The following is a 19226-nucleotide window of genomic DNA, read 5'->3' as shown; positions in this document are numbered from 1 at the left end:
ATCATTTGCATGCTTTCTGAGTTCAGTGGGATTTACTGCTGTGCAATCATAGGATAGATGAAACTGAACACAGGGGAGGAGGCGAAGGGAGAGGGAGGGAGGAGGGGAATGGAAGGGCAGGTGGTGAGGGGGCAGGAGGGGGTAAGGAAGGGGGAGTGGAAGGGATAGGAGGGAAGAGGAAGGTAGGATAGGTTTGATCATTTGCATGCTTATTGAGTTCAATGAAATTTACTCCTGTGCAGTCATGCAGGAGATTGGGTGGGTGGGTACTGAGCAGAGGGAAAGCCCCTTTCCTTTCCAAAAGGAAAATATGGTTAACAGTATCATATGGAAAGAGGAATTGTATGAGTGTTGGGTCTCCTCCAACTATATTATTTTATGGGTTGTATTCAATATAGCACTAAAGCGAATGTTCCATCAGTGGAAGGATTTCTCTTTCCACAATGGAATGTTCTCCCCCACTCCCCCCCACGCACCCCCTAAGCCTGTTTTGAGGTTTTCTGCAACCCTCAGGAGCAGATTTGGGAATGGGGCAGGGCATGCATGGGGGAGGAGGGGGGAAGGTCCCCTTGCACAAGCACAAGTCCCTCCATTTGCGCTTTTAGTTGAGCACCTTTTCTTCTCTGAAGCTCACTGAGAATGACTAGGGAACATAACAGGCACCAGCTGCCAAAGAAGCACCACCACTCCTGCTGACAAGGGGATAGCTGTTCCCTCTCCCATGAAGCAGACAGTGGTAGAAAGGGGGGTTAATTGTTCTCCAGTTCAGTACCAGACTGCATAAGGCAGAAAATGCAAAATCGCCACGAAGGCGAACAATCCTTTTGCAGAAACGTTTGAGCAGGAGTGAAACAAGCCTGCGTTATATCACCTTTCGTGTTTGGGATTGTAGATTGGATAATGAGGAAATGCTCCAAAAAGTGAGCATTGAAAGAGCCCAGATAGATGCCAAATGCATAGGAGATGTTTATTTTTGCCAGGCACACTGCACAGCTGAGACAATTAAGCTTGCAGAAATTGCTTGTCCATTACGACTTGAAATCAATAGGAATAAGACTGGCGTGCTTGAGAATACAGGCATCTTATTAGAAAGTGAGAAATTGAAGGAGGAAAACAATTTCACCTACTTGGGAAAGCTCCATGTTAGCTGGTGGAGGTTTAACAAAAGAAGGCGTTATTAGAATGCAAAGGAGGTGGTGCGTGGAATCTGAATCTGAAGCTTTTCACAAGCTGTACAATATGTGGGAATTAAAGCTATTCAGTCTAGATCAAAGCTGAGAATTCTCAACTCTAGTATAACTCCCACTCTTGTAGATGAAAGTAGGAGGCTATCAAAGGAAATAAATGGGAGGTTTGAAAGCAAATTGTATACAAAAATGTTTTTGGTTAGTAAATAGAACGACCTCCAAAAATGTTGGCAATTATTTAAAGCCAAGGCTTTGTCCTTGGGGGAGGGGGAACTCTCTGAGGGAGAAGGCTGGCAGGTAATGGACTCTGTCATTGACTAAAACACAAATGTGGTGTAGTGAACATAAGAACATTAGAAGAGCCTGCTGGATCAGGCCAGTGGCCCATCTAGTCCAGCATCCTGTTCTCACAGTGGCCAACCAGGTGCCTGGGGGAAGCCCGCAAGCAGGCCCCAAGTGCAAGAACACTCTCCCCTCCTGAGGCTTCCGGCAACTGGTTTTCAGAAGCATGCTGCCTCTGACTAGGGTGGCAGAGAACAGCCATCATGGCTAGTAGCCATTGATAGCCCTGTCCTCCATGAATTTGTCTCACCTTCTTTTAAAGCCATCCAAGCTGGTGGCCATTACTGCATCTTGTGGGAGCAAATTCCATAGTTTAACTATGCGCTGAGTAAAGAAGTACTTCCTTCTGTCTATCCTGAATCTTTCAACATTCAGCTTCTTTGAATGTCCACGAGTTCTAGTATTATGAGAGAGGGAGAAAAACTTTTCTCTATCCACTTTCTCAATGCCATGCATAGTTTTATACACTTCTATCATGTCTCCTCTGACCCGCTTTTTCTCTAAACTAAAAAGCCCCAAATGCTGCAACCTTTCCTCGTAAGGGAGTCGCTCCATCCCCTTGATCATTCTGGTTGCCCTCTTCTGAACCTTTTCCAACTCTATAATATCCTTTTTGAGATGAGGCGACCAGAACTGTACACAGTATTCCAAATGCGGCCGCACCATAGATTTATACAACGGCATTATGATATCGGCTGTTTTATTTTCAATACCTTTCCTAATTATCGCTAGCATGGAATTTGCCTTTTTCACAGCTGCCGCACACTGGGTCAACATTTTCATTGTGCTGTCCACTACAACCCCGAGGTCTCTCTCCTGGTCGGTCACCGCCAGTGCAGACCCCATGAGCGTATATGTGAAATTAAGATTTTTTGCTCCAATATGCATAATTTTACACTTGTTTATGTTGAATTGCATTTGCCATTTTTCCGCCCATTCACTCAGTTTGGAGAGGTCTTTTTGGAGATCTTCACACTCCCTTTTTGTTTTAACAACCCTGAACAATTTAGTATCATCAGCAAACTTGGCCACTTCACTACTCACTCCTAAATCTAGGTCGTTAATGAACAAATTGAAAAGTACAGGTCCCAATACCGATTCTTGAGAGACTCCACTTCCTACAGCCCTCCACTGGGAGAACTGTCCATTTATTCCTACTCTCTGCTTTCTGCTTCTTAACCAATTCCTTATCCACAAGAGGACCTCTCCTCTTATTCCATGACTGCTAAGCTTCCTCAGAAGTCTTTGGTGAGGTACCTCGTCAAATGCTTTTTGAAAGTCTAAGTACACTATGTCCACTGGATCACCTCTATCTATATGCCTGTTGACACTCTCAAAGAATTCTAATAGATTCTGCTGGCTCTGCTTCAGCAAGGCTTGTTCTTCTATGTGCTTAATTAATCTAGCTTTAATAATACTTTCTACCAGTTTTCCAGGGACAGAAGTTAAGCTAACTGGCCTGTAATTTCCGGGATCCCCCCGGATCCCTTTTTGAAGATTGGCGTTACATTTGCCACTTTCCAGTCCTCAGGCATGGAGGAGGACCCAAGGGACAAGTTACATATTTTAGTTAGCAGATCAGCAATTTCACATTTGAGTTCTTTGAGAACTCTTGGGTGGATGCCATCCGGGCCTGGTAATTTGTCAGTTTTTATATTGTCCATTAAGCCTAGAACGTCCTCTCTCGTTACCACTATTTGTCCCAGTTCCTCAGAATCCCTTCCTGCAAATGTTAGTTCAGGTTCAGGGATCTGCCCTATATCTTCCACTGTGAAGACAGATGCAAAGAATTCATTTAGCTTCTCTGTAATCTCCTTATCGTTCTTTAGTACACCTTTGACTCCCTTATCATCCAAGGGTCCAATCGCCTCCCTAGATGGTCTCCTGCTTTGAATGTATTTATAGAATTTTTTGTTGTTGGTTTTTATGTTCTTAGCAATGTGCTCCTCAAATTCCTTTTTGCATCCCTTATTGTCTTCTTGCATTTCTTTTGCCAGAGTTTGTGTTCCTTTTTATTTTCTTCATTTGGACAAGACTTCCATTTTCTGAAGGGAAACTTTTTGCCTCTAAGAGCTTCCTTGACTTTGCTCATTAACCATGCTGGCATCTTCTTGGCCCTGGCGGTACCTTTTCTGATCTGCGGTATGCACTCCAGTTGAGCTTCTAATACAGTGTTTTTAAACAACTTCCAAGCATTTTTGAGTGACCCTCTGGACTTTGTTTTTCAGCTTTCCTTTTACCAATCCCCTCATTTTTGTGAAGTTTCCTCTTTTGAAGTCAAACGTGACCGTGTTGGATTTTCTTGGCAATTGGCCATTTACATGTATGTTTAATTTAATAGTACTATGGTCTCTGCTCCCAATCGGTTCAACAACACTTACATCTCGCACCAGGTCCCAGTCCCCACTGAGGATTAAGTTCAGGGTTGCCATTGCTCTGGTTGGTTCCATGACCAACTGGTCTAGGGCATAGTCATTTAGAATATCTAGAAATTTTGCTTCTTTGTCATGACTGGAACACATATGCGGCCAGTCTATGTCCGGGTAGTTGAAGTCACCCATTACTACCACATTTCCTAGTTTGGATTCTTTCTCAATTTCATATCTCATCTCAAGGTCTCCCTGAGCATTTTGATCAGGGGGACGGTAGATCATTCCCAGTATTAAATCCCTCCTGGGGCATGGTATCACCACCCACAACGATTCTGTGGAGGAGTCCGCCTCTTTTGGGGTTTCGAGCTTGCTGGATTCAATGCCTTCTTTCACGTATAGAGCGACTCCACCACCAATACGTCCTTCCCTGTCCTTCCGATATAGTTTATATCCAGGGATAACCGTATCCCACTGGTTTTCTCCATTCCACCAGGTCTCCGTTATGCTCACTATATCAATGCTCTTCTCTAAGACCAAGCACTCCAGTTCTCCCATCTTGGTTCGGAGGCTCCTAGCATTAGCGTACAGGCACTTGTAAGCAGTGTCTTTCTTCAAGTGTCTTTGGCACTTGTGGTTTGGCCTGTGGTAATTTTGCCCTTCTGAATTTATATCCTGTGCCCCTGCTCTCACAATGCCTACTTCTAGGCCTACCCCTTTTAAAATTTCATCATTTCTTTGGTCTTTATCCCAGGCGGGAGGTTTATTCCGAACAGGACCTTCCTCAGCTCCTGTCGGGTTTCCCCCCTCAGTCAGTTTAAAAGCTGCTCTGCCACCTTTTTAATTTTAAGTGCCAGCAGTCTGGTTCCATGCTGGTTCAAGTGGAGCCCCTCCCTTTTGTACAGGCCCGGCTTGTCCCAAAATGTCCCCCCAGTGCCTAACAAATCCAAACACCTCCTGCCGACACCATTGTCTCATTCACGCTTTGAGACTGCAAAGCTGTGCCTGTCCGGCTGGTCCTGCGCGTGGAACTGGTAGCATTTCAGAGAAAGCCACCTTGGAGGTCCTGGCTTTCAGCATCCTACCTAGCAACCTAAATTTTGCTTCCAGGACTTCACGGCTGCATTTACCCATGTCATTGGTGCCAACGTGCACCACGACCACTGACTTCTCCCCAGCACTATCTACCAAACTTTCTAAATGACAGGCGATATCTGCAACCTTCGCACCAGGCAGGCAAATCACCTTGCAGTCTGCACGCCCATCACACACCCCACTGTCTATGTTCCTAATGATCGAATCGCCCACTACAAGGATCCCTCCACCCCCCAGAGATATATCCTCGGCACGAGAGGATAGCTGCTCATCCCCCAAGGAATGGGCCCCTTCTAAGGGATCGTTTCCCTCTTCCTCAGCTGGATGCTCTCCTTCCCCAAGACCATCATTCTCCATGATAGCAGGAGAGCTATCATCCTTGGAGTGGAACACAGCTATAACGTCCCTGAAGGCCTCCTCACACACCTCTCTGCCTCTCTCAGCTTTTCCAGGTCCGCCACCTTGGCCTCAAGGAATTGAAGTCGTTCCCGGAGAGCCAGGAGCTCATTGCACCAAGAGCACACCCACAACTTCTGTCCAACAGGCAGATAGTCGTACATGCTGCAGGCAGTGCAAAACTCTGGAAAGCCCCCACACCCCTGCTGGCTTCTTACCTGCATAGTTTTGTTTAAGGTTTATTACATTAATGGGTTGGGAACTGCGGTTTAGTTGAGGTCAGGGAACAGACAGGTAGAGTGGGGGCCCCTGGCCTCCTCGCCCTGCTGCCGAACTCACTCTGCTGCTTAACTGGCCTTGACGCTTTGTCAGCTGGGGCCTTGACGCTTCGTCAGCTGGGGGCTCCCTCTAGCTCGTGGAGCGGGGGGGCTGTTTAAGGACTTTGACTAGTGGTACTAAGAAAGGTTAACTAGCTTTTACTCTATTTTTATTTTATTTGCTGACAACAACCACTTTTATCAGTGCAAGTTCCCCTGTAGCTTTAAGTGGTGCCTTGCACTCTGGCCTGGACAAACTAGCCTAGCTTTTGGCTGCTTTTAATCTAAGCAAGGGGGTGTGATTTCCGGGTGAGTCTTTTTTTGTTTTCCCACCTAGAACAGCCTGACCTTTCTTTAACCTAGGGAAACAGAGCTTGTGGTTGTGTTTAAGGAAGGCTAAAGCTGCCCTTCAAAGACTGAGCTGACTCTCTCCCTGTATGTATTGGTGGGGTTTCCTTTTTTCCCTTCTCTCCGACTGGAATTTAGCCTTGTTTACAGTGTCCCCTGAAGCTTTCCTGCTAGGGTGGTGTTAAAAACTAGCTTTCTATAGGCTTCCTACCCCTAGGATCTGTCTCTTAAGATATAGGTTCTTTCAGGATTTGGCTCCAAGCTCAGGGTGACCCTAGGCTGCCCTTATTACTTATTACTCTGAGCTGTTTTAATTCAATTAAATAATAAAATAAATGGGTGCTACTTACCCTCTTCTTGCTCTGCTGCTTAGCTCGCCTTGATGCTTTGTCAGCTGCGGCCTTGACGCTTTGTCAGCTGGGGGCTCCCTCTAGCTCGTGGAGCAGTGGTTAGAGTGTTGGACTGTGACCTGGAAGACCAGGGTTCAAATTCCCACTCAGACATGAATTTCACTGGGTGACCTTGAACCAGTCAGTCTCTCAGCCTAACCTACCTCACAGGCTTGTCATGGTGGAGTAACAATGCAACCCCCTCCCCAAGCCATGTACAAGGAAAGGCATCTTGGAGCAAACTAGGCCCCATCTGCACTATACATCAGCCCTGCAGCGGGGGGGGGGGAATGGGTGCACTACACCCCCTAGAGCTGTGCTGTGTCCTCCCCCTACAATTTTTTTGGGGGGGGAATTGTGTCCTGTTAATTTGTGACATGGTAGATAATGACAAGCTCCATTTAAAGAATGACAGTTTGTTTTAAGAGCAGGAGTAATTTAAGAATAGAACCCTCTGGAAAAATCAATGAATAAGGCAGGTTGAGTACACAACAAAAATCTCATCTAGAAGAGCCCCCCAAAGTCTACTCACTGAAGACTTTCCTTGTCTGAGGGTGGATTTTTCATGATCACAACCAACCCTTAATTACTTCAGTGATCCTGGAAAAAACAGCCTGTACAGTAACGTGACCCTTGAAGAGTTAAATATTATGGGCTAGAGTTAGACTGCACCTCTTAGTCTTCCCTTTGCTCTAATTTTCAGTTTCAGTTTCAGTTGTGTCCTGTACCCAAACAGCAATAAAGAAGCATGTTTGTTTGCCTGTAGTAAGAAGTGTTTATTCTGCAATTATTATGAGTAGAGCAGCTCATTGCTAAAGGTGAAATAAATAGATAATTTAAAGTGTCTGAAAAAATGGCTACCTTAGGTTACCCTTTATTGTTTTGAAGCTCTCACTATACTCACAACCATAGTGGTTATTTTTTTCCTTTTTCTTGAATACTTGATCACAAAGGATGAAAACATCCCTAGAGAAATAGAAATATTGCTGTGTACACTAGAGTTAGCTGGCTGGCAACTAATTACTGATTTTCCCAATATGTGCAGCTCAGCATGAGGCCTTTTCAGGGTTGGACAGAAAAACCAACCCAACAATTGCTTCCCACAATCAGTTTCCAATTGCTTAGTTAGTCCTTTGTGTAGCAGCCAGTTAAGAAGGTTTCCTTTGATTGTCCAACAGAAAGGAAAATGTAAAGGTCAGGAACAAGACTAGAAGGAGGGACTCTCAAGGAGAAATTAACAAACAAACCCTAAAGTATTTTCTCTCTGCCCTTCCCTAAACTTGTAGCATGGACAAGTCTGTTTTTCGGGTGGAATCTAAAACTGAGTTGTCTAATGCAGCATCAATGCCAACCTCAGGAGCTCACTATCATTACCAAGTTTGTTCTTTACCAAATACCCCACCTAGAAATGCGGCTGCCCCACCTAATAAGGAAGGTTGGCTACAGGACTGAGTATCATACCACTTTAAACAGTCACTATTTCCCCTCAAAAGATCCTGGGAACTGTAGTTTGCAAGTTGTTAGGAGACCCCTATTCCCCTCACCTACAATTCCCAGAGCTCCCTGGGAAGAGGGACTGATTACTAAACGAATCTCGGAACTGTAGCTCTGTGGAGGTAATAGAAGTTGCCTAACAACTCTCAGTACCCTTAACAGTTCCCAGGACTCTTTGGGGGAAGCCATGACTGTTTAAAGTGGTATGACAGTGCTTTAAATGTATAGTGCAGATGGGGTCTTAGTAACGATGGGCTCCTGAGTATTTGAGTCTGCAAATGAACTAGAGCCAGGACCAGCTGTACCATTAAGCAGAGCAAGCAGCTATCTCAGACAGCAGTTGCTAGTAGTGGATGGAGAGCAGTGGCAAGGTGTTGGATGCTAGGGTTGTGTCTGTCATGTAGCTGACTCTGCATGCCGTAAAGTAGCCTCTCACCCACGAGTGCAGTGGAGGATGCTGTCCCATTGCCAACACTGAAGTCCATTCAGCTTCTGTACACAGAGTAGATGGGGAAGGTGGGAGGGAGCCATCTTGTTCTTTGCCCCAGGAAGCAAAATTTCTTGGGCTGGTCCCATTCTGTGGGAGGGGGAGGGGGAGGGGAGGGGGAGGGAGAGGGGAGGAGCCGCTCAGAGTTGGGTGTAGACAGAGAAGTGGACGCAGTACAAGATGCAATAAGGGTCCCTATATATCAGTCACAAACAGCAATAAGACCCACAAATATGAAAATCCACTTGTACTGTACTCTAACACACATATAAAAAAGGGCAATGAACAGAAATACTATGGAACAACCAGTGATAGATCCATTTTGACCATTAAGTTTTTTTCAAATATCTCCCAATTAGTCCTAAGTTTTTGTGAAAGGTTCACGTTTTTGTGAAAGTTCTCTAAACAATCTTCTTTGGGGAATGTGCCCAGATGATTCATCTCGTGATTCAGTGGCTGATAATAAATCTTTTAGCTGAGCAATTTTCTTTTTGTTGGGAGGCTGTTGTCTACAAACACAATGTAATGTTATACAGCACATATTCTCCAAAATTCACTATTCCCAAGCGTTCCTTTTTGTTTCTACATATCAGGTGTTAGGCTGGACACCATGTGTGGCCATGATTCTAGACCTGAAGTCTACCTAGGCTTGATGTCACTCCATTGAATGCTCTGAGATCAAGAGACCACATAGGGTTCTGAGGACTCCTGGGACCAGAAGCAAGGATAGAACTTACATTTATTTATTTCAAGTATACGAGGTTTCATTAAAAAAAACCCCAATCATAAAGCTGCCCCCTATCAAAGCAGCATAAATCAAATAATACAGAATTTAAAAACAATAAAATAATAGATATATCATCCTGAAACAGCATACAATCCACAAAATTGGGTAGTACCAGAGCATAAAACCATCATTTAAAGAAAAATGATCAGTATAGTACTAGAATGTACAACTATGGCATGATTCTTTTTTTCGGGGAGGATATCGGTTCAGTTCACTTTAAAATGTATATTTGTATAAGCTCAAATTGTCTGACTATTTATAATAAGGAATGGTGAGTAAGAGTTTGAAGTTGATACTGACAGTGAAGAGAACTAATGAGAGGGGATTTGAGCTCCTAGTGACAGGAGATGATGATTTTAGCAGAGGCGTTTTTGGAATTGACAGGAGGGGTGACAGGCCATCAGGGAGTTGCAAGAGAGGGGTAGGCAGAGGGGAGATAATGAGGGCATAGATGAATGTTTGAATGTTTGATGCACGCTTGAAAGCTCAGGTGCTGCAAATGTTGAAGATGAAAGAATGGAAAGACCTGGCTACAGGTAGATATGCGGCGGCTGGAAGAAATGAGACCTTTTGAAGATAGCCCCTGAGGTTGCATATCAGGTGACAATCTGTCCAACAGTGATAGAAAAGTTGGAGACAGGAGAAGTTTGGGGGAAGAAAATGAGCACTTGCCTCTCCCGCCTGTTCCGTCTGAAACTTGTAAACCGCCCAGCGAGCTTCGGATGTGGGGCGGTATACAAATGCAATAAATAAATAAATAAACTGTGCGAGAAGGTTCAAGCAGAAATACCAGTAAAACAATTGCATGTTCCAAAACTATTTTGCAAATACAGGATATGATAGAAGGTCAGGGATTGAAAATAGAATTGCAGTTATTCCAAAGATTGCCTTTTTTTTTTTTTGCTTTGATACCTTTAGGTTTGTCTTTTATTGCCACATACAAAATGAACATAGGAAGACGCCTTATACTGAGTCAGACCCATGGGTCCATCTAGCTCAGTATTATCTACACAGACTGGCAGCTGCTGTCCAGGGTTTCAGACAGGAGACATTCCCAGCCCTTACTGGAGATGCCAGAGATCGAATCTGGGACCTTTCGCATGCAGGGCAGATGCTTCACCAATGAGATAAAGGCCTTCCCCAGGAATGCCACTACAAGCAGGCAAGAAAATTCTACCACCCCCTTGTAAAAGATTGTAACAACAATCTCTTACTTACCACATACTTCCCTTTTTATGATGTTTGATAGAGGTGTGTGATTGATTGATCGATTGATTGATTGAAGAATGAACGAATGAATGAAATCATACTCCTCCTTTCTGTTCCATACTGGGAGCTCCAGCATGGCTAACTACAAAATAACACTCCACCCCATGCATGCACACACATGCGCCCCCCCACACACACAATCAGTGCTATAAATGAGAAGAGAGAAAAAGGAAGTGCAGTGGGGAGTCTTTGGGGGGAGGGAATAAAATGAAGTGTTGTTTCCAATTAGGCTAGACTCAATTACATCCATTGAAGAGAAGTGGGATAGTTTTAGGTCTGTTAGTAAAGAAAACCCCACACCTCATCAAGCGCTGCTTACAATATGACAATGCACAATGAACAATTGAGCCACGGGGGGGGGGGAAGAACACCAAGAGCAGGAATAGCCAACATGGTGCCCTCTAGATGTTGCTGGATTACAGCTCCCATCATCCTTGACCATTCGCCATGCTGGCTGGAGTTGATGGGAGTCAGAGTCCAACAACAGCTGGCTCCCCTTGATGTACAGCCTAAGCCAGAACAATCATTCTAGGCAAATGCTCATTGGAAAATCAGGGTTAGTTCTGCCATCGGCACCTGGCACACTGAAGCATTTGCTGGGGCCTGTGCATCCTGGCAGGGCCCATGAGGATGCTGGTGCCTTGCCTGGATCCTCCAGAACTAGTGGATGAATCTGTCAATGCTGATTTTTCTCCGTTTCTCTTTTTTCCAGGTCAGTTCTCCACATTTCTGTAGCAATTTGTGTGTGTGTATTTTAACAAAAAAAAACTCATGAGGATTTATCAGCATTTTAGTGTGCCTATCTCCTAATAGACATATGCAGTTCTGATGTTTTTGCAAGCAATTTCCCCTAATATAATGTATTTCTGCATGTTATCTTCACTAAGGTTTGCATTTTATACACACATTCCCCTGATCTATGCATTTTTGTACACATTGGTTGAAGACTCATATCACAAAACTTGGAGAATTTTGAAGGATAATTGTGTTTCAGATCACATATTTGTTCCACAAGTGTGAATTAGGTCATTTTCCACAAAACAAAATCAAATGTCTTCCCCTCCCTACCCAACACCCGCCACCACTTGGACCCCCTTAGCAACAGCCACACTGCTACTGTTGCAGCCGTCAGCCTCCCCTTTGTATCTCTGAGCGACCATGAGCCAAGCCTGCAGTGACTTTGTAATGGGGAGGGAAAGCCTGAACTACAGCTCAGTTCTAATTGGCAACTGGCAGCCATCATATTTTATCTCTCACAATGTTGTATTGGAACCTGTGATTTTTAACTTGTTCATAAATCATCTAGAGCGGACGCAGTGAGCAGTGAGGTGGGCAAGTTTGCTGATGAAACTAAATTGTTCAGATTGGCCAGAACAAAAAGCAGTTGCAAAGAGCTCCAAAAAGGACCTCTCCAAACTGAGTGAACGGGTGATAAAATGGCAAATGGTCTACAGTGATACATGTCAGGGAAAAAAATGTTCACTTCTTCACATATACACTCATGGGATCTGAACTGGCAGTGACTAACCAGGAGTGAGATATTGGGGTTGTAATGTAGAGCTCGATGAAGATGTTGACTCAGTGTGCAGGAAGCAAATTCCATGCTAGGGATCATTAGGGAAAAAGCGGACAAGAGAAAAATAAACTCATTTGAAATGTGGTGCAGGAGGAGAGCTTTTCACATACCATGGACTGCGAAAAGGACAAATGATTAGGTGTTAGAACAAATTAAACCAGAACTGTCACTAGAAGCTAAAATGATGAAACTGAGGTTATCATATTGTGGACACATCATGAGAAGACATGATTCATTAGAAAAGACCATAATGCTGGGAAAAACAGAAGGGAGTAGAAAAAGAGGAAGGCCAAACAAGAGATGGATTGATTCCATAAAGGAAGCCACAGTCCTGAACTTACAAGATCTGAACAGGGTGGTTTATAACAGATGCTATTGGAGGTCATTGATTCATAGGGTCACCATAAGTCGCAGTCGACTTGGAGGCACATAACAACAACAACTGAAAATAAAACTGCCGATATCGCAGTGCTATTGTATAGATCTATGGTGCAGCCACATTTGGAGTACTGTGTACAGTTCTGGTTGCTTCACCTCAAAGAGGATATTGTAGAGGTGAAAAAGGTTCAAAAAAGGGCAACCAAGATGATCAAGGGGATGGAGTGACTCCCCTATGAAGAATGGGGACAATAGCTATGCTCTGAGTCCATAGTTGGATGCAGTATGCTGCTGAATACCAGTTCATCCACTGCATACCATGGGCATCTGGTTGGCCACTGTGAGAACAGGATGCTGCACTAGATGGGTCGCTGGCCTGATCCAGCAGGCTTTTCTTAATGTTCTTAAATATGGCAGCCACCAGGGGCCCATCACAGCCAGGCTTCTGGTCTGTTCCTGGCTTGTTTCTTCTGAATGGCACATGGTTTTACTTACACATATAGACAGGTTGAGCATAGGTTAACTCCAGCAGATGCCCTGAATTCCAGTGTTTCCCATCAGATTTTTAGGAAAATGGTTAGCACCATCAGATTTCTTTCAGAGAGCAACTCAGTTCTCTGTCCCTCTCTGTGACTCTTTCCATTTGCCATCAAAACTGCATTCTCAGTTTGTACAGATGCTGCTGGATGGCCTCATCCCCTGCAAAGAGGGGAATGGTAAGGGAAGAAAGACATACCGTCTTCCAAAAGGGATCTCTGGCCACTTACCCAGTTTCTTACTTATGCAAAGGCTAGTCATTCAGGCACGTCCATGCCAATCCTCCAAACAAAACAGAATCTGCCATGAGAAGGGAGAGCAGGAGAGGCCTTGAAGTTGCCCATCAACAGACAGCACTTATGAGAGCAGACTGAACAGGCAGGCACACAGGACACCCAGTCACACTCTTGTCCCCTACTCTGGTGAGATTTATTGTATTTCTGCTTCAATGACAATACTTATTTCCAAATTTGCATCTATACATAGAAATTAGCATTTGTCAATTTTATGCAAATTCACGCTCTCGTCCTCTTTTTGGTGATGTATGCAGCCACAATCTAGACAACATATCCCATCATCATCACCACATGTGCTGTGAGAAAACTAACTTAGAGCGGTACGACAATGGAACCAATTCCCTAGGGAGGTGATGGGCTCTCCAACACTGGAGGCTTTCAAGAGGCAGGTGGACAGCCACCTGTTGGTGTGCTTTAAGTTGGATTCCTGCATTGAGCAGGGGGTTGGACTCAATGGTCTTATAGGCCCCTTCCAACTCTTACGATTCTATGAAATATTGGCTTGTATCCAAAGACGCTTTTGCATGAGCAGGGCAGGGGAATGTTCATTCATGCAAAGCACTCTGCCTGTTTTCTCCAATCATGTCCTTGGAAAACAGAACCCATGGGCAGCCAGGAATACTGTCACTAGAGTGGGGTGCTGGAGAGAACTCGGATTAGTGTGGTGCACAAAATCCTGGAGGGCAAGAGTAGCAGATGGCTTGGGGAGAGGGAAGAGGCAGAGAACAAAGAAATACTGATTGAGGTTCAAGGTCTGGAGAGTAGGGCTGGCCAGACACAAGGCGGGATCACAGACAGACCAGTAAGAGTTATAAAAATCTATGGTGTGGCTGCATTTGGAATCCTGTGTACAATTCTGGTTGCCTCACCTCAAAAAAAATGTTGTAGAGCTGGAAAAGGTTCAGAAAAGGGCAACCAAAATAATCAAGAGGATGGAGCGATTCCCCTATGAGGAAAGGTTGCAACATTTGGGGCTTCTTAGTTTAGAGAAAAGGCGAGTCAGACTTGACATGATAGAAGTGTAAAAAATTATGCATGGCATGGAGAAAGTGGATAGAGAAAAGTTCTTCTCCCTCACAGATAATACTAGAACTCATAGACATTCAATGAAGCTGAATGCTGGATAGATTCAGGACAGACAAAAGAAAGTACTTCTTCATGCAGCACACAGCTAAACCATGGAGTTCACTCCCACAAGAGGCAGTGGTGGCCACCAACTTGGATGGCTTTAAAAGAGTATTAGATAAATTCATGGAGGATAAAACCATCAGTGGCTACTAGCCATGCTGGCCATGCTGTGTCTCCATAGTCAGAGGCAGTATGCTTCTGAATACCAGTTGCTAAAAACTAGAGGAGAGTGCTCATGTGCTCAGGTCCTGCTTACAGGTTCCTACAGGCATCTGGTTGGCCACTGTGAGAATGGGATGCTGGACTAGATGAGCCATTGACCTGATTCAGCAGGCTCTACTTATATTCTTATGAGAACAAACATCTTGTGCCAACAAAGTTCCAGTGCCAACTGTCTACCGCTCCCAGGCACCACCCGTTTGCTGTAGAATGGAGATCCTTCAATGTGCTTTGTTTATGTATTGTCATTTGATTTAGAGTCTTGTATGTCACTTTATGAAAGCAACCTCTTAAATATGAGTTTATGTTGTTTTAAAAGGAAATAAACAAATAAATAAAGGAGCAGCCTCCAGGTTACGTCCCATTTGCACTATACATTTAAAGCAGTATTATACTACTTTAAACAGTGGTGGCTTCTTCTGCAAGGGAAAGTCCTGTCTCAGTAACCTACTAGAATTCTTTGAGAGTGTCAACAAGCACATAGATAGAGGTGATCCAGTGGACATAGTGTACTTAGACTTTCAAAAAGCGTTGACAAGGTACCTCACCAAAGACTTCTGAGGAAGCTTAGCAGTCATGGAATAAGAGAGGTCCTCTTGTGGATAAGGAATTGGTTAAGAAGCAGAAAGCAGAGAGTAGGAATAAACGGACAGTTCTCCCAATGGAGGGCTGTAGAAAGTGGAGTCCCTCAAGGATGGGTATTGGGGCCTGTACTTTTCAACTTGTTCATTAACGACCTAGAATTAGGAGTGAGCAGTGAAGTGGCCAAGTTTGCTGACGACACTAAATTGTTCAGGGTTGTTAAAACAAAAAGGGATTGCGAAGAGCTCCAAAAAGACCTCTCCAAACTGAGTGAATGGGCGGAAAAATGGCAAATGCAATTCAATATAAACAAGTGTAACATTATGCATATTGGAGCCAAAATCTTAATTTCACATATATGCTCATGGGGTCTGAACTGGCGGTGACCGACCAGGAGAGAGACCTCGGGGTTGTAGTGGACAGCACAATGAAAATGTCGACCCAGTGTGCGGCAGCTGTGAAAAAGGCAAATTCCATGCTAGCGATAATTAGGAAAGGTATTGAAAATAAAACAGCTGATATCATAATGCCGTTGTATATATCTATGGTGCGGCTGCATTTGGAATACTGTGTACAGTTCTGATCACCTCATCTCAAAAAGGATATTATAGAGTTGGAAAAGGTTCAGAAGAGGGCAACCAGAATGATCAAGGGGATGGAGCAACTCCCTTACGAGGAAAGGTTGCAGCATTTGGGGCTTTTTAGTTTAGAGAAAAGGCGGGTCAGAGGAGACATGATAGAAGTGTATAAAATGATGCATGGCATTGAGAAAGTGGATAGAGAAAAGTTCTTCTCCCTCTCTCATAATACTAGAACTCATGGACATGCAAAGAAGCTGAATGATGGAAGATTCAGGACAGACAAAAGGAAGTACTTCTTTACTCAACGCATAGTTAAACTATGGAATTTGCTCCCACAAGATGCAGTAATGGCCACCAGCTTGGATGGCTTTAAAAGAAGATTAGACAAATTCATGGAGGACAGGGCTATCAATGGCTACTAGCCATGATGGCTGTGCTCTGCCACCCTAGTCAGAGGCAGCATGCTTCTGAAAACCAGTTGCCGGAAGCCTCAGGAGGGGAGAGTGTTCTTGCACTCGGGTCCTGCTTGCGGGCTTCCCCCAGGCACCTGGTTGGCCACTGTGAGAGCAGGATGCTGGACTAGATGGGCCACTGGCCTGATCCAGCAGGCTCTTCTTATGTCTTATGTGTTATGTCTTAAAAGAATCCTGGGAAGTGTAGTTTGTTAAGGGTGTTGAGAGTTGTTAGGAGACCCCTATTACCCTCACAGAGCTACAATTCTCAGAATGGTTTAACAATCAATCTTTGTTCTCAAGTGGCATGATACTACTTTAAGAATATAGTGCAGATGGCCTATGTATAGTGCAAATGCGAAGTGCTGGAACCAAGAACTCAATTGCCTCTGTTACTTTTCACTCAGTGCGATCTCTGTGCAGGTGGGTAGCCAATAGGGTGTGACACATCCCTGGCATGGGTGAGCTCACCCCTTGGGGAACATCAGACTCAAAGAAACTTTAGTAGGAAGAGTAAATAAGATTTTAATTGATTGCTCACATAATTGATGATTCAGTTATGATATGTATAACAATGTGATTGCCCATCTCTACTTCCATGAAGGACAGTGTCTAGTCCCTGTGCAACAGCTGCTCATTTACTGTACAGTAAACTGATAATATGAAAGGTCTTCTAGAAATTCAGTGCCAAAACATTTGCTCCAAGGCGGCAGAGGACTGAGCACAACCAATGAAGCAGATGGACTGCTAGTGGGCCGGCTGGGTGGCAATGGCACAGAGAAATTGCCAGGGATGGTGAAGATTAATTAACTGTACAACAGGGTGCCAAGTGCATTTGAAGCAAATAGGTCACCCTGTTTTATTCCTGATGTTGTTAACAGGCACAAAAGAACTATACCGCCAGTGAGTCAGTCATATGGTCTCCAGGAGGGAAACACCATTTGTAAAGTGTCATGCCTGAGAATTTTTCCTCTGCTGTTTTGTATTTGTGTATGCTGAAAGACAGTCGGGCAAAATAAAGCTCCAGTTTCTCACAACGCTCACCCAGAACTTTCTCAGCTGTGCCCAGAAGTACTAAGCTGAATGATGCACTTTGCCCATATGCACTTCTGTGGTTGTTCCATGCTCTCTCTCTCTCTCTCTCTCTCTCTCTCTCTCTCTCTCTCTTCAGACCTAGCCTAGATCTCATCTTCTATGTTTTTAGGGACCCATGGAGATGCTGGCACCTGTGTATTCTCTGACAAAGGAGAGCAACCACAGTCACTAGGTGTAACCTTCGGCTAGTCAGAATTGGGACACCCAACTGGGCTGCCCCTTGTGCTAAAGTGCCTTCTGCCTTGACCTAAGGCACAACTCCCACTTGCTTTCTTCTGTGTTTGTTTATTGTTATTTTTTGAGAGAAGAAAAAAGAGACAGAGAAGGGGAAAGATGGACAGACACTATTAAAAGATACAAGTCAATCTCAGATGGCACGTTGGTGAGTGGGTGGCAGCTGGAAGTCGCAGGGGATGGGCTGCAGGCTTCAGGGGTGCCCATAAATTCCCCTTCACTGAAATGTGTTGCTACCGTTTTCATAGTATGCAAAGGGCCACCAAAGAGCGGTGGCCATTTCTGTCTAGCCTAATTGCCTTACATAGGGCACACACACACACACACACATAGGATTAAATAAATTTGTACCCATTAACCTTCAAAATCCAACTCATGAGTGTATAGGTTTGCAGCATTAACCCCATAATTAGCACAAACTAGAAGAGCAGAGGTATGATCAGACTTTATTAATTTTCTGACTGTTTCAATAAAGTGAATTTAGTAGGCTTCAGCAGATTGGGAGAGGAGTATGGAGGTGGAGGGAGGGGACTTACGGACGTGGATATTGGTCTTTGGAACCTGCTGGTGTTAAAGCTCTGCATTCGGAGCTTTCAAACAGCATGAGAACTGAGTGTTCCAGAGCTTGGTAAATATCTCAGAATGGTATTGGCATAGTGGATTGAGTTTCATAATAGCATATAGATTACAGCCTTACTTTCTAGGCCAAGGAGAGATCATTGAGTTTTGCCAGTGATCTCAATGCCTTTCAGTGCTGTTCTGTGTACTCGGATATATATATATATAATATTATATAACACTTTAAATACTAAAGTATTTAGTACGTTATACTAAACACTTCATACATTATATATATATATATATATATATATATATATATATATATATATATATATATTACATAACGCTTACTTTAAATACTCAGTAAAGGATGGAATGCACACAGACTATCTTTCCAACAGTATCTTTAATAACATTGTGTAGCTGGAGAACTCTGAACAAATATTAACATAATCAACCAATGTCAACATGTCTGTCACATAAAAAGCACTGTGTTCATTTTTTAATTATGCAGGTGCTCCTCTTTCTTCAGGACATGGGAGCACAGTGGAATCCTGCTTCTGTAAAGGTTACCCTTTGATTTCGGGAAGATTTGCCCGTAGTGCAGTTCAAACTCATTCTGATGCCTCCGGTAGGAGTTCCTCTCCCCATTTCAGCTACTGTTGTCAGTGAGTAAAATACTGTCTTGCCATCTCTATGGAGCACTATAAAAATAACCTTTGAATAGCCTCCAGTAACTAGATTGTAATGGACTTTTGTGAGAATACTTATATATGCTAGTAGAACCATTTACATTTGATACCTCTGCAAGCCAATATTTTGCATGCATATCCAAGTTCAACAAGTAAGGTGAGAATTGGCCTCAAGAATGTACTAGTCTAGTAGTACAAACTATGTACAGTGGGGAAATTCAGTTCAGGTCTCATCTGAAGCTGAATTGATCAAATCTGCACTTTCCGAAACAATGTGAGAACCGAAGCACTTTCATCCTTTGAAATTTGCACTTATCTGAATTTTGCAACGCAGTTCACCAACCAAACCATGTTTACAAAAATACATATATTAGGGTGATTGTCCTTTTTAAAAACAACAACAGCAACAAAATTG

The sequence above is a fragment of the Rhineura floridana genome, chromosome 2 (genome assembly GCF_030035675.1).
Source record: "Rhineura floridana isolate rRhiFlo1 chromosome 2, rRhiFlo1.hap2, whole genome shotgun sequence".
NCBI lineage: Eukaryota > Metazoa > Chordata > Lepidosauria > Squamata > Rhineuridae > Rhineura > Rhineura floridana.
This window is presented reverse-complemented; position numbering follows the sequence as displayed.